Source organism: Helianthus annuus, chromosome 15 (genome assembly GCF_002127325.2).
Source record: "Helianthus annuus cultivar XRQ/B chromosome 15, HanXRQr2.0-SUNRISE, whole genome shotgun sequence".
Classification (NCBI taxonomy): Eukaryota; Viridiplantae; Streptophyta; class Magnoliopsida; order Asterales; family Asteraceae; genus Helianthus; species Helianthus annuus.
Genome location: NC_035447.2, coordinates 129,242,651 through 129,259,021, shown reverse-complemented (window position 1 = coordinate 129,259,021; position 16,371 = coordinate 129,242,651). Strand labels below are relative to the sequence as shown.

The 16,371-nt window shown below is 40.3% G+C and overlaps 1 non-coding gene and 1 pseudogene across 1 annotated transcript; both read left to right on the top strand.

Annotated features, from left to right (window-relative positions):
* The first annotated feature begins 14,534 nt into the window (after positions 1 to 14,534).
* Positions 14,535 to 14,624, top strand: LOC118487905 (annotated as a pseudogene).
* Positions 14,625 to 14,705: 81 nt separating this feature from the next.
* On the top strand, positions 14,706 to 14,794 carry LOC118487880. Its single transcript, XR_004882821.1, has one exon. It is a non-coding gene; the product is annotated as a small nucleolar RNA Z105 (small nucleolar RNA).
* The last annotated feature ends 1,577 nt before the right edge of the window (positions 14,795 to 16,371 follow it).

Genomic DNA, 16,371 nt, shown 5'->3' with positions numbered 1-16,371 from the left:
CCCGACAAATAAAATATTTAATAAGTGTTAGTGTCTCATATGATCTATTCATGAACGCGTGTTTGTGTTTGTTTATTTCCGTTTGTATTCATCAACGTCCGTTTTCATTCGTTGTCTAACATTAACAAACAAACACAAACGAACACGAACAAGTTTATTTCCTTAACAAACGAACACGAACAAAAAATCCCGTTCGGTAAGTGTTCATGAACACATATATTCTTTAACAAATGAACACGAACAAGGTCTCGTTCGGTTCATTTGCAGCCCTACCAAGAAATAAAGTGTGCGGCCCAATTACAAGTGTACGACCCAAAATAACTAGTGTGCGGTCCAACTTGTAGTGTGGGTTTGAGGTTGTGCGACCTAAAATAAAGGTGGAGTTTTAACCAGCTGATGTGTACGGTTTTAAACGTATTTAAGCGCAGCATTTGATCTGCAAACAATCTTGGCAAAGCGACTGCACGACTAGACTCGTGTGATTTTTAGGACAAAAAAAGGCACGAAAATTCCGAAATAGTGTTTGGACATTATATACCATTGGACTCGAATTTTTGAGACAAGTCTAACGGTACTATTTGGTAAAAACAGTTTTCGGTCAGTTTTCGAATGGTTTTAACGATCTGGATCGGTAAAACGGACATTTTCGGGGGATCAAAGTTTTGCTACATAGAAATATTTTCTCAAATTCATGACTTCACTCCCACTCCATTTGTTATCCAAATTTGCTTTATACCAGATTTAAAAGAAAATCAATGGATATAAAGATATGGTGGAGGCGCAAAAGCGTGATGTCCGTCAGTTGCAAAATGACTTAAGTCAAGAAAGATATAGGCATCTCCACTTTAAAGAACTGTCAGAAAAGTTAACTGTTGAACTTGATAATCTAAAATCAACATTTGAAAATACAGAGTTTAATTTTAAAAAGTTTGATGAGTCAAGTGAAAAAGTTGAGAAAATGATAAACCAACAGTTAAAATATAGTAAAAAGGAAGTTAGGAATAAAGGATTTTGATTTTTATGCATTCCTCCACCATACAATCACAATTACACCTCTATTCCTATGTCTGAGGAGGAGATAGCCAACATGCCTGACATGGAATATGGGAGACCGAGTGATGTGAAGGTCGAACCAGTTAAGCCCAAGAAAGTCAAAATTAGAAGGCCCAATAAAACTGAAATTAAATTAGAGAAACATGCCTTTAATAAAACGTTTATAAAACCTGTTGATGTTTCAAAGCAGACTGAGACTCTAAGTTGTGAGAAAATGTTGATGTTGATAAGCATTTTCAAGTGTTAGATAATATTGAATCAATAATTTCTCAAAAACCATCTGAATTGCCAAATCAAAAGGAAGAGTCTAAAATTAAATCGACCAATCTTAAGTTTGCTATGATGAACGATCTCGCTAAGTTCATTAAAGAATTTGAATCTAGCAAACAATGTGAATCAACTAATTCATCTGACTCTCCATGTGATACTTCAGAAACAACTAATTGTGAAACCTCAGAATTAGTTGAATCTGTTGAATCTAGTTAGGAGTCATCTAAAATAGTTGAACCAGAACCAACAACAGTAGAAGCTGCGCCAACAACAAAAGCTTCCGTTGAATCTAGTGATACATCACCTGTTGAATCAGAACCGACAACATAAGCCCCTATTCAGACACACAATGTTACTGATTCTGCAGAAAAAGATGATTATAGAGGATTGGGTTGAGGGGGATGATATTGTTTGCCAAAAAACTGATGATGTTTGTTTAAAAACATCAAATTTGACTGTTCATGCTCCTCCATATATGAAAAAGGCTGCTCCCGAACCAGTTTTGAGGGGTCAAATAAATACGTGCCTCAAAAACCAACAGTTTTAAATGAAATTGCTAAATCTACAGTGAATGTTCTAACTGTTGTAGACAGGTACATAAGAAGTAGGGCAGAAAGTTTGAACAGTCTGCAAACAAATCATCCATCCGATCTTATAACTCAAATTCTTCATCGGTTTGGGTCTAATGGATCGGGATATGCTCATTATGTGAAGAAGCAAACATGTTACAACTGTGGCATACCCGGTGTCACACCCCCAAAATCCACACGCGGAGTATCACCGCTTGGGAGCGTGACTGACCAGGATCAAGCCACCAATCATATTGAACATGCATTTAACATTAAGTAAAATAACTGGAAACCATCCATTCAATACAAAAGGTGATCAAACAAATCATCGTTTCAAAATGTAGCGGAAGCATAGTAAATAAACCAGTAATAGTTAACAGTTTTAAGTGTCATTATAGCTCAACAGAAAAGCCACGATCCTTGTCCACAACGACCCGCTTCTCCAGTGCAAGCTCCAAGTACCTAGCGATCTGCAAGGCATGTAACAGAATGATCAACAAACTAGTTGAGCGAGTTCACAGAAAGTAAATGCGTAATAGTAAGTTCGTTTGTAACAGGTGGCTCTACTGGGCCGTTTGTATGTTCTACTGGTGGTGGTGTTCCACGTTACTGGTGGTGGTGTTCCACGTTACTGGTGGTGGTGTTCCACGTTACTGGTGGTGGTGTTCCACGTTACTGGTGGTGGTGTTCCACGTTACTGGTGGTGGTGTTCCACGTTACTGGTGGTGGTGTTCCACGTTACTGGTGGTGGTGTTCCACGTTACTGGTGGTGGTGTTCCACGTTACTGGTGGTGGTGTTCCACGTTGTATAACCACTAGACTACTCGTAACTATAGGTATCCTTCACAACCGAGGATAGTAATGTGGTAGTCTAGTCATAGTGTCAATAGTGTATCTAATCAACCTTTCAATCCCATTCCCAACACCCCGGGAATCCCATGCCTTGGTAAGAGTGTGAACTCACCTTGGTTTGCTCGGTATGCTAAGTTAAGCACTCACAAGTAATTAATCAAGTCCTATTGTTTGCACGTATAACAAATCAGTTCATGTTCGTAATGATACGCATGTAATCAAGTGTCACATAGAGTTTGACAGTCAATATCATGTATCGATCATGTATCACGTAACAGTTAACCCATTCATACAATTCACGTAATTTATATGAACATATACAGGATCATGCATCTCACAATAACTCAGGCAAGTATGGGGGGGGGGGTCTCCCCTGTTCAGAACTCGTATATCACATATAAACATCATACAACCTCAGACATACAATCAGTATATAAATTCGGACATGGTTGGTCATGAATTAAACTGGTCCAACATACCTTCATTAAACTCGGCCCATTTACACAACAATAAACTCGGACCACATGAATTGCACATATATTCGGACCATGAATTGCATTTATACTCGGACCACATGGATTGAATTAAACTCGGACCAATGATATTGAATTAAAGTCGGACCATGTTAATACACATCAAGTTCGGACCATAATATACACATTAAGTTCGGACCATATATACACATTAAGTTCGGACCATATATACACATTAAGTTCGGACCAATATAATTCATTATTCTCGGACCATGAAACTCTAATTAAACTCGGACCATTATTCAACACTTATACTCGGACCATAGTGGTCCATTTATACTCGGACCGAATCATGTTGATTATACTCGGACAAGCTTGATCAAATTAAACTCGGACCAAGGTCCATTCAATTAAACTCGGACCCATTTGTCTTGCAAATTAAACTCGGGCAAATCATGAAATTCATTATATTCGGACCAATCTTCAAGTTAAACTCAGGCAAACAATCATACGTGAATTTCAAGTTGCACAGAATCAAATAATCAGAACAGTTACGTATCTCATTCACAAACCCTAAATCAAAACATATGACGGCAGAATCATGATCAATCCATTCATGCTCAACAACAATCAAACTAAATCATTATAGGAATCATCTATCAATCATACGACTATTCATTATCATCAATAGTTCAGAATCAAATCAAAATCACAACCTATCACATGAAGAACTAGGGTTTTCCAAGAACACAAGAATCAAGAAATCAATAAACAATCAACAATTATTCACAACAATGATTAAACAATTACCTTGAATGATTCTAGATGAGTAAAGTGATCAAACTCGTGATGATTATCTTGGTGATGATTGCTAGAGCCAAAGAAATGAAAGTACGTTCTTTGATTTTGGTGAAAGTGATTAGTGAATGATTAGGGAGGGGATTAGGGTTAAGTATCTAGGATTTCCCTAATTACCATCTACATCCCTAAGTATTATAATTTACAATTGCACACCATTTCATATTTGACAAGTTTCACAAATAACCAACAACTATACACAACCAAACAATCAAAACATATAATTTCATGGAAATCAATTGTGCAATTACATGAACGTGCAATAAATACGAAATAAGATCTTAGAAATACGAGTTGTCACATTATCCCCAACTTAAAAGAAATTTCGTCCCGAAATTTGGTACGCACTCACTGAGGAAGCTAGGTAAGTTACATCGTTCACTGATTTTCCTGGGGTGTCACATCATCCCCCTGTTGATTTGGAATTTCGTCCCGAAATTCAGTAGTAGTAGCTTCAGCCTCAGTAGTGGATGCATTGGTTTCGAATAACTGGGGATACTTTTCTTTCATTTGGTCTTCGCGTTCCCAGGTGTACTCTGGGCCACGTCTGGAGTTCCAACGAACTCGAACAAGAGGGATTCTCTTGTGTTTGAGGACCTTTACATCCCGGTCCGTGATTTCAACTGGTTCCTCGACGAACTGCAACCGCTCGTCGATAGTGAGTTCCTTAAAAGGAACTATAAGGGTCTCATCTGACAGGCACTTCTTCAGATTCGACACATGAAACACATTGTGAACTGCACCGAGTTCAGGAGGTAGGTTTAATCTGTAGGCTACTTTGCCGATTTTCTCAGTGATCTCGAACGGTCCGACATACCGCGGGTTTAATTTGCCCCGTTTGCCAAAACGAACCACACCCTTCCAGGGTGAGACTTTTAGTAAAACCCGGTCCCCGACCTGAAATTCCAATGGTCTCTTACGCTTATCCGCGTAAGCTTTCTGACGGTCGCGTGCTGCCGCCATACGTTGACGTATCTGCGCAATCTTTTCTGTGGCGTCCACTACAAACTCTGGACCCGTAATTTGACTATCCCCCACCTCTGCCCAACAGAGAGGTGACCGGCATTTACGCCCGTACAATGCCTCAAACGGAGCAGCTTGAATGCTGGTATGATAGCTGTTATTGTATGAAAACTCCACTAAAGGGAGGTGTTTTTTCCCAGCCGCTGCCGAAATCAATAACACATGCCCGAAGCATGTCTTCAAGAGTTTGGATAGTTCGCTCAGACTGCCCATCCGTCTGAGGGTGATAAGCTGTGCTCATGTCTAACTGTGAGCCGAATGATTTGTGCATCGCTTTCCAAAGCTCTGACGTGAATCGTGCATCGCGATCCGAAATGATAGAGGTTGGCACTCCGTGCCTCGAAACAACTTCTTTCATGTAGATGTCTGCTAGGGTAGAAAACTTATCCGTTTCTTTGATTGCCAAGAAGTGAGCAGACTTTGTGAGCCGATCAACGACCACCCAGATAGTGTCATTCCCACGCTGGGATCTAGGTAAGCCCGTAACGAAATCCATGGAAATTTCTTCCCATTTCCACTGCGGTATCTTGGGCTGCTGAAGTAGACCAGCTGGTTTCTGATATTCAACCTTGACTCTCGCACAGGTTAAGCATTTGCCAACATAGGTGGCGATGTGGGCCTTCATACTAGGCCACCAATAAGTAGTACTGATGTCGTGGTACATTTTATCCGACCCTGGATGTACCGAATAGCGAGACTTGTGAGCTTCATCCATTACAAGTTCGCGTAAACCGCCATAAAGTGGGACCCAAATACGCCCCGTTACATAGTAAGCGCCGTCTTCCTTTTGTTCCATGCGTTGCCTTGAGCCGCGTAAGGCTTCAGTTTTGACGTTTTCGGGTTTCAGTGCTTCTAACTGAGCAGCTCGTATCTGTGCAGGAAGACTGGACTGAATAGTAAGCTGTAGCGCTCGCACGCGCTTAGGTAGAGTGTCTTTCCGGCTGAGGGCATCAGCCACAACATTGGCCTTGCCTGGATGATACTTGATGGCGCATTCATAGTCGTTTAGAAGTTCAACCCATCTCCGTTGACGCATATTCAAATCCTTTTGCTTAAGGATATGCTCGAGGCTCCTGTGATCGGTGTAAATCGTGCACCTGGTACCGTACAGGTAGTGTCGCCATATCTTAAGCGTGAAAACAACAGCTCCCAGCTCTAGATCGTGCGTCGTGTAGTTTCGTTCGTGAACCTTGAGTTGCCGCGAAGCGTAAGCAATAACTTTATCCCGCTGCATCAATACACAACCAAGCCCCTGTATCGATGCGTCACAATAAACCACGAAGTCATCTGTGCCCTCGGGCAATGAGAGAATAGGTGCGCTGCAAAGCCTATCCTTTAAGTACTGAAAACGGTTTCCTGGGGATCTCCCCAACGGTAGGTGGCACCCTTCTGTGTCAGTAGTGTAAACGGCTGCGCGATCTTGGAGAAGTCTTTGATAAACCGTCTGTAGTATCCCGCCAAACCCAAGAATTGGCGTATTCCTGTTGGTGTACGCGGTGCTGGCCAATTCCTGATCGAATCTACCTTGGATGGATCCACATGAATCCCATCCTTGTTCACCACATGGCCTAAGAAGTGGACTTCACGAAGCCAGAAGTCGCATTTAGAAAGCTTTGCGTACAGTTGCTCCTTTCGAAGAAGTTCCAAGATAAGACGTAGGTGTTGCTCGTGTTCCTCCTGACTCTTGGAGTAGATAGAATGTCGTCGATGAAGACAATGACGAACTTGTCAAGATAGGGTTTGCACACCCTGTTCATAAGGTCCATAAATACGGCAGGTGCGTTCAATAATATCCAATCGTCCATTACATCAAACATAAAGTATAGTAGGTAAAATAATTCATAAAACCCAATACAAGTGATGTTCAAACCAAACTTTGTTTGAGTAGCGCAAACATAATAATGAAAACCCAAGATAAGTTATAAGTTCAAATATCGTTCATTGCGTCTCCCTGACCAATCATGTACTCGCTGCCCCGGCGTCATGGTTTCCATTGCTTCTCCCAACGCTTTCCCCGTTGTCGTCCTTGTTTCCATGGTCGTGGTTTTGAGTCTGATCCTGGTTTAATTGAGGGCAATCGCGTTTAAAATGACCTTCCGCCCCACACTGGAAACATCCCCCGTTCCCACGCTGTGGCTGCTGCTGTATGTTCTGTGGAGCTGGTAGTTGCAGTTGCTGGTTCTGTGAAGGTAGAAGCAGTCGTTGTTGTTCTTGGGTTACAGGACGTGAGCTTCGACAATCCTTTGCTTCATGACCAATCTTGAGACATCTCTGACATTGTTCCTTGCGACACCATCCACTATGGTGTCTGTTGCACCTATTACATAGTGGATGAATTCCCCGATATCCACCCTGCCCCTGGTTGCCTGAAGAGTGCTGACTGGGGCTCTGATAACGGTCAATCTTTTGCTGCTGAACCTGTGTCTGAACTAGAGCTGATCCTTTGCTGAAATTCCCATCCCATTTTCTTTTGTTGTCTCTCGGAGTAGCAGAAGTAGTGACAGCAGTTGTGGTAGTACTAATGCGTTTTGGTAGCTTGTTCTGATCCACAGCCTGATCTGTGAGACGGTGAGCAAGACGAGTGACTTGCTGGATAGTGCCAAGGTTAGCTGCGGTCACATGACTCTGAATTTCTGGCACCAGACCCTTGAGATACCGCTCGATACGTTTGGTGGGAGGGTCTACCATAGTAGGACAAAATGTGGCTAATTCATTCGATCTCCTCGTATAAGCTTCAATTTCAGACCCCACCATCTGTAGGTTGAGGAACTCTACCTCTAGTTTGTGGATGTCTTCACGACTACAAAACTCTTCCTTAATCAGTTCCTTGAACTCGTTCCAGGGGGTGGCATTAGCAGCTGCCAGCCCTAACATCTGAACCTGTGCTTTCCACCAGGTTAATGCAGCACCTTCGAGTGTTCCAGTAGCAAACTTTACTCTACGTGACTCAGGGCAATCATGCACCTCAAAGTCAGTTTCGAGTCTCTCGAACCAATGGAGGAGGCCTTCAACCCCCTCAGTTCCACTGAAGGCACTAGGTTGGTAATCCTTGAGATTTTTGAAGGTGTAAACAGGTGACTGAGCGTGTTGACCTATCGTGTATAAGAATAGGACAAGGTTAAACACAAAAGTTGGTTTAGGAGTGTAGGATCTAAAGACCCTAGTTACGACTGCAGGGTTTACCTCCTGCTTGTATGGCTGCAAGTGCCGCAGCAATTCGTTCGTTAATGAGAGCCGTCAACTGGGCTTGTGTCATGTTGATATATTCGGCCATGACCTTTATGGCAATTGTAACGTAAGTGAGAATGGTTCGCGAGTAGGGCGATGACAGAAAAGAGTAAGCACATAGGTGTTCTCAAGCAATAACAAGTAATGAGCAATGTAATCTAAGCATACTACGAGCAAAGTTCTATGCAGTTCTAGCATGTAGGCAATAAACATAAACCTTATTACCTAGTATGTCGAGTCTTGCACGTGGAGCGAAGCGTCGTTGTGGATCGTTGAGAGCACTGTTCTGGTTATAGTCTGGTTTTAATAAAAACGTTTTTCCCATATTAAAACCAAGTTCTCTATAACCAATGGCTCTGATACCAATCTGTCACACCCCCAAAATCCACACGCGGAGTATCACCGCTTGGGAGCGTGACTGACCAGGATCAAGCCACCAATCATATTGAACATGCATTTAACATTAAGTAAAATAACTGGAAACCATCCATTCAATACAAAAGGTGATCAAACAAATCATCGTTTCAAAATGTAGCGGAAGCATAGTAAATAAACCAGTAATAGTTAACAGTTTTAAGTGTCATTATAGCTCAACAGAAAAGCCACGATCCTTGTCCACAACGACCCGCTTCTCCAGTGCAAGCTCCAAGTACCTAGCGATCTGCAAGGCATGTAACAGAATGATCAACAAACTAGTTGAGCGAGTTCACAGAAAGTAAATGCGTAATAGTAAGTTCGTTTGTAACAGGTGGCTCTACTGGGCCGTTTGTATGTTCTACTGGTGGTGGTGTTCCACGTTACTGGTGGTGGTGTTCCACGTTACTGGTGGTGGTGTTCCACGTTACTGGTGGTGGTGTTCCACGTTACTGGTGGTGGTGTTCCACGTTACTGGTGGTGGTGTTCCACGTTACTGGTGGTGGTGTTCCACGTTACTGGTGGTGGTGTTCCACGTTACTGGTGGTGGTGTTCCACGTTACTGGTGGTGGTGTTCCACGTTGTATAACCACTAGACTACTCGTAACTATAGGTATCCTTCACAACCGAGGATAGTAATGTGGTAGTCTAGTCATAGTGTCAATAGTGTATCTAATCAACCTTTCAATCCCATTCCCAACACCCCGGGAATCCCATGCCTTGGTAAGAGTGTGAACTCACCTTGGTTTGCTCGGTATGCTAAGTTAAGCACTCACAAGTAATTAATCAAGTCCTATTGTTTGCACGTATAACAAATCAGTTCATGTTCGTAATGATACGCATGTAATCAAGTGTCACATAGAGTTTGACAGTCAATATCATGTATCGATCATGTATCACGTAACAGTTAACCCATTCATACAATTCACGTAATTTATATGAACATATACAGGATCATGCATCTCACAATAACTCAGGCAAGTATGGGGGGGGGTCTCCCCTGTTCAGAACTCGTATATCACATATAAACATCATACAACCTCAGACATACAATCAGTATATAAATTCGGACATGGTTGGTCATGAATTAAACTGGTCCAACATACCTTCATTAAACTCGGCCCATTTACACAACAATAAACTCGGACCACATGAATTGCACATATATTCGGACCATGAATTGCATTTATACTCGGACCACATGGATTGAATTAAACTCGGACCAATGATATTGAATTAAAGTCGGACCATGTTAATACACATCAAGTTCGGACCATAATATACACATTAAGTTCGGACCATATATACACATTAAGTTCGGACCATATATACACATTAAGTTCGGACCAATATAATTCATTATTCTCGGACCATGAAACTCTAATTAAACTCGGACCATTATTCAACACTTATACTCGGACCATAGTGGTCCATTTATACTCGGACCGAATCATGTTGATTATACTCGGACAAGCTTGATCAAATTAAACTCGGACCAAGGTCCATTCAATTAAACTCGGACCCATTTGTCTTGCAAATTAAACTCGGGCAAATCATGAAATTCATTATATTCGGACCAATCTTCAAGTTAAACTCAGGCAAACAATCATACGTGAATTTCAAGTTGCACAGAATCAAATAATCAGAACAGTTACGTATCTCATTCACAAACCCTAAATCAAAACATATGACGGCAGAATCATGATCAATCCATTCATGCTCAACAACAATCAAACTAAATCATTATAGGAATCATCTATCAATCATACGACTATTCATTATCATCAATAGTTCAGAATCAAATCAAAATCACAACCTATCACATGAAGAACTAGGGTTTTCCAAGAACACAAGAATCAAGAAATCAATAAACAATCAACAATTATTCACAACAATGATTAAACAATTACCTTGAATGATTCTAGATGAGTAAAGTGATCAAACTCGTGATGATTATCTTGGTGATGATTGCTAGAGCCAAAGAAATGAAAGTACGTTCTTTGATTTTGGTGAAAGTGATTAGTGAATGATTAGGGAGGGGATTAGGGTTAAGTATCTAGGATTTCCCTAATTACCATCTACATCCCTAAGTATTATAATTTACAATTGCACACCATTTCATATTTGACAAGTTTCACAAATAACCAACAACTATACACAACCAAACAATCAAAACATATAATTTCATGGAAATCAATTGTGCAATTACATGAACGTGCAATAAATACGAAATAAGATCTTAGAAATACGAGTTGTCACACCCGGTCACATTGCACGGAATTGCACACATCGTCCCTATGTGCCATATTATACACAGAATCAGAGGGTTACACCTAGAAATAAACCTTATTCTAAGCCAATGAAGGTTGAAAAGCCCAAGGCAATGATGAATAAGCATTCCACGGTTAAACCATCTGATGGGGACTGAAATGCCGCGAAAGCTAAACGAAAACAAGCTTTGAAACCTAAACAAGTTTTGAAAAATATAAAGATTTGAAAAGCAAACTGTTTTTGCAAAAGGCATCTAAGAAATATACTTATACGTAAATTAATATACATTTTATTTTAAATTTGAAAATACTTAGTTAAAAGTCTTACTAATTTCATTCGAAACATGTATAGATTTTAGAGGGGCACATAAAAGCCTATTTTGGCCACCCGACCCAACTCTCAAGTTCATAGTCTTATTCTATGAAACCGATTTAAACCCAACCAAATTTGATAAAACATCTAAAAAACTGGTTTTCTTGTTACAGACTCCGACCCTAATCAATTTACTAAGTTTAAACACTTCTAGAGGTGTACAAAAAACCGTACCCGGAATCAGACCCGGTAAAATAACTCGGAACCGGTTTTTTAATACCCAGGTATTCTATATACCTGAAACTGGAACCGATCCTACCCGTAAGGTATAGATAGGGTATGCATTTTGATCTCAATACCTGGAACCAGAACCGATCATACTCGATTAATACTTGAAATCGTACAAGACCCGGAACCGATTATACTCGGCTATACCCGATACATGATTCTAATATCTTTCTTTTAAATTTATGTTAGTGCATTTATTTTAATTTTCTTACATTATACAATGTATGTTTAATAATAATAAACAAAAAATACGGTAATAAAAAAAACGCAAAAGAGTATTTAAAAATATGAAAATATAAAACTAAAAAATCGGAAATAGGGTATGAAAACCCGGAAATAGGGTATTTTAATACCCGGTTTCTTAAGAACCAGAACTAAACTTTACCCAAAATCGGGCACATAGGGTATGGTTTTTTGGTCAAATAATCGGAACCGAACCAGTTATAGTAATAACCGGTTCCAACCTTTAAAACGAGAAACCGAAACCGATTCTATAACCGTAACTAGTTATTAAAAATACCCAGTTTGTGCACCTCTAAACACTTCCCCTCATCAACAGTTTTATAACCCGAACTGGTTTTTTACAAACTGATTATATTATTTTGTTACCAACCCGGTCCCGAATTTGTACACCACTACACCTTTATTACAAACCGATTTCCTTGCAAGCCCACAATGGCAATTGGTGCAACTGATAACTAGTAAGCCTATTTTTAAGGCCCATAAAGAAAATAAAGCCCAAGCTTAATGTCTTCATTGATGCCCTAAATGACACCTTCGCCGCTATATATACAAACGCAAACATCACCTTGAAATCACTCCTCTTGTTGATTGTATTTACAGGTATAATGGTTTGTGTTTTTTTTTTTAATTTTTCTTAATCTGTTGTTATTTTTTTTAAGTTTTGTTTCTCGATGACGATTAATTCATTTTTTTTTTGAAAATTGAACTTCATTAAAAACAACCAAAACCGACAACTATCTCCAAGGCGGAGAGAGAAGCCGAACACCAAGAAAAAACAATCCAACCAATTACATTACATCAAAGGAACACCAACGATTCCAATCTACTACCCCACCCTTAAACCTATGTTTGTACCATAAAAATCCCAAAGTCTTGATATCCGCAACCATTTCCACCACATTAGACACCTTACTATTAAAGACCTTATCGTTCCTGGCTCGCCACAATCTCCAGCATGCAATGATAATGATGCCATGAAGGATCAATTTCTTGACCCCCACCACACCACTATGATCATGTAAATCCACCAAATCCTTGACGTGAAAGGCAAACGGTCTAGGAATGTTGCACCAAACGGAAATCGCATTCCACACCCCCACAGCCATAACGCACCCAGTAAGAACATGCTCTATAGTTTCTTCATATGCCTCACACCAAACACAAAACTGGTTATCAATGACAACGTTTCTTCGAACAAGAGCCATCTTAGTTGGAAGGCGATCCAAAAACGCGCGCCACATAAATATGTTGCATTTGTTTGGGACCCAGGAACTCCAATGAAACCCGAAAGAAGGAGCACCGATCACCGAACCACGCAACCATTTCTTTACAGCGGCTACATCGAACCCATCGTTAGACCCATGAGACCACACCCAACTATCCTCTCTATCATCCAAACTAATCACCTGCAATTGAGCCTCTAGCGATTGCTTGTCGAAGACCTCTTCAGAAGTGATCGGGGCTCTAACCCAATCCCAATAAAAAACACGGCTTGTCCCGATGACCTTCACTCGCGCAGCAAGTAAAACACGTTTAGACTTCTCAAGAGCAAATAGAGAAGGAAAAGTATCTTTTAGCGGCTCACTCCCCAACCATGTGTCCAACCAAAATCTAATTTGCCTCCCATTCCCGGGACTACCACGAATAACAAAGTTAAGGCCAACCCCCTCTACCTTATGTTTATTCCAGAAATTAACGCAATTTTTCCACACCCCCGAAATAGTATTGTTCATAGGCGCAATACCCCAACCCCTAGAAGACCCATGAATGGAAACGACTACTCTTCTCCACAACGCATTAGGCTCATTAAGAAACCTCCACAACCACTTAACTAGCATCGCATTATTATTGACCTCAAGAGGCGCTATCCCTAACCCACCTTCTTTAATACCTTTAGTAACATTCTCCCATGAAACCCAACTCATCTTTCGGACATCTTCCGTGCCTCCCCAAAGAAAGCGTCTCATAAGACCTTCTAGCTCACCAATAACCTTTTTAGGCGCCTTGAAAAGGGAGAAATAATATGTTGGAAGACTGTCCAACACCGACTTTATCAAAGTTAACCGACCGGCAATAGATAGGGTATTAGCTTTCCATTTCGAAAGCCGCCGCTTAAACGAAGACACCACCGGTTCCCAGTTCGACACTCTATTCATATTCGCCCCAACCTTGATGCCCAAATACGAAAAAGGCATCGCACCCTGCTTACATCCTAAAGACTCGGCCATACCCATCAACTCTGCGTCATCCACTCCCACACCATAAAGCACCGATTTGTGAAGATTTATCTTAAGGCCTGAACAAAGATAAAATATCCGCAAGATACGCTTCATATTAGTGAAATTAAACGACGACCACTCCCCCATAATCATAGCATCATCCGCGTATAGCAAATGAGACAAAGCCGGACCATCGCTAGGAAGCTTGACCCCCTGAAAAGCACCTATATCACATGCCTGCTTTAGCATTCCCGAGAAAGCCTCCATTAAAACAATAAATAAAAAAGGAGAAAGAGGATCTCCCTGTCGTATGCCCTTTTGACACCCAAATTCGAAAGTAGGGGAACCATTCACTAAAACAGCGGCTCTAGATGAAACCAAGATACCACGAATCCAGTCACACCAAGTATCAGGAAATCCCATCTGCATCATGACCGATAATAAAAACTCCCAATTAACGTTATCGTATGACGATTAATTCATGATGACGAGTCTGATTATCCATTCTTACAAAAATCATGACGACAAAGCGAGGCATTTGTCCGAGAGGAATATGACTACACATTTTTTTTTCTTTTTGTTAAATCTTATTTTTATTTGTTTATTTTGTTTTTTTAATGATTAATATGTAACTGGGATGATGATGAATTGATTTTGACAATGTCTTCTGAAGCATTAATAATGCTAAGTGATTGAAGAATTATCCTCCTACTCATTCTGAATCCCATTACTGACATATTTGGATTGTTGTTGTTTAGTAGTTTTTTTATTGAAACGATTTAATCTTATAATTTGGTAGAATAATTCGGGTATGGTTTGAATTGCATTGATGAAAAAATTAAAGAACTCAATCTCTCTCCACTACAAAATCTATTTTAGTAACTCAATAATCCTCTATCTGATTTAACCTAAAAACACTGTTTTTTTCAGGGGAAAATTTGGATTACTAATGGACCATTGGGGAAGTATTATCGTGTCACCCATCTCTATTATACCATAATGCTCCTGAAGCCTTATCCACCCCTAATGTCATCAGACTATAATGCGATGAGCAAACACGTTCCTCCACCTGATTAACTACAAAATCTATTTGAACTAAAGTACAAAATCTAGGGATCGCTGAAACAGTTGGATATATGTTAAAAGAATCATAATTGAGGTAGAAAGTGTACCTTAGGGCACGATCATAGCCATCTATTTGGCATCTTATCTTCATCTTCACGCCACATATCTTCTAAACTACAAAAAATCAGATCTGGTTAGGGATTAGGGATGTACATTGGACTACTCTTTTATCTCTCTTGAAACTTTGGACCCGGAATCTTCTGCCTGCCCGTTCACCGTAACCTTCCCTGGGACCTCACAGGAAGGTACCTACTCGTCAGATCAGCATTAGTTGCCAGATTAAGGTTCAGGGACAGCCGATCTATCCAAATAGCGAACATGCAATAGAAAAGGGCTTACAGAAGTTGATCGAAACCCTAACAGCTTCACAGCCTTCTATATGCAAAGTAAAAGTAGCAACGATAAAATATTTTAAACCATAAAATGAAAGTATACAATATAAAAAACAAAAGTTAACTAAGCTGGTTCTAGCGGGTTTATATTCTTTAATCCTTAAAACATATTCTTTAAAGCAGCAACTACATATTTTCTGACCCGAGAGGACTCTTCTTTTGATCAGATTGTCCGATGTTGGGAGCTGATTTTGGAGAGCATGCCAAACAAGGGCATTGACCTTCATTGGAGGGTTCACTTTGTACATAATCCTTTTTACCGATGTAACCAAAAATGATCCTGAGCTAACATTATCCCATACCCACTTGTCTTGACCTCCTTTGAACCTGAAGCTATAAAGTTTATCTAACAAGTTCATTAATTCAATAACTACCATTCCATCAGCATTAAGGGTCCTCCAAGATATTTAGAACGTGCCAGGGGGCTTTAAAAAGGGAGAACTAATAAGTCGGGATGCTTTCAAGAACTGATTTTATCAAGGTAATGCAACCTCCAAGCGAGAGTACGGGCTTTCCAAACCGAAAGCCTTTTATCAAAAGCGTAAACAACCGGCTGCCAACTGCTAATTCTTTTATTGGCCCCAACCAATATGCTAAGGTACGAAAAAGGGGTCTCTCTGGACTCACAATACAACGCTTTTGCCGTCGAGTTTGTCTCATGAATCGGGACTCCAATGCCATATAATTTGGATTTCTTCAGATTTATATTCAACCCCGAAATTAGTTTGAAAACCCTTAAAAGGCGGTATAGAGGCTCACTTTTGTTTTCTATAAATTTTTC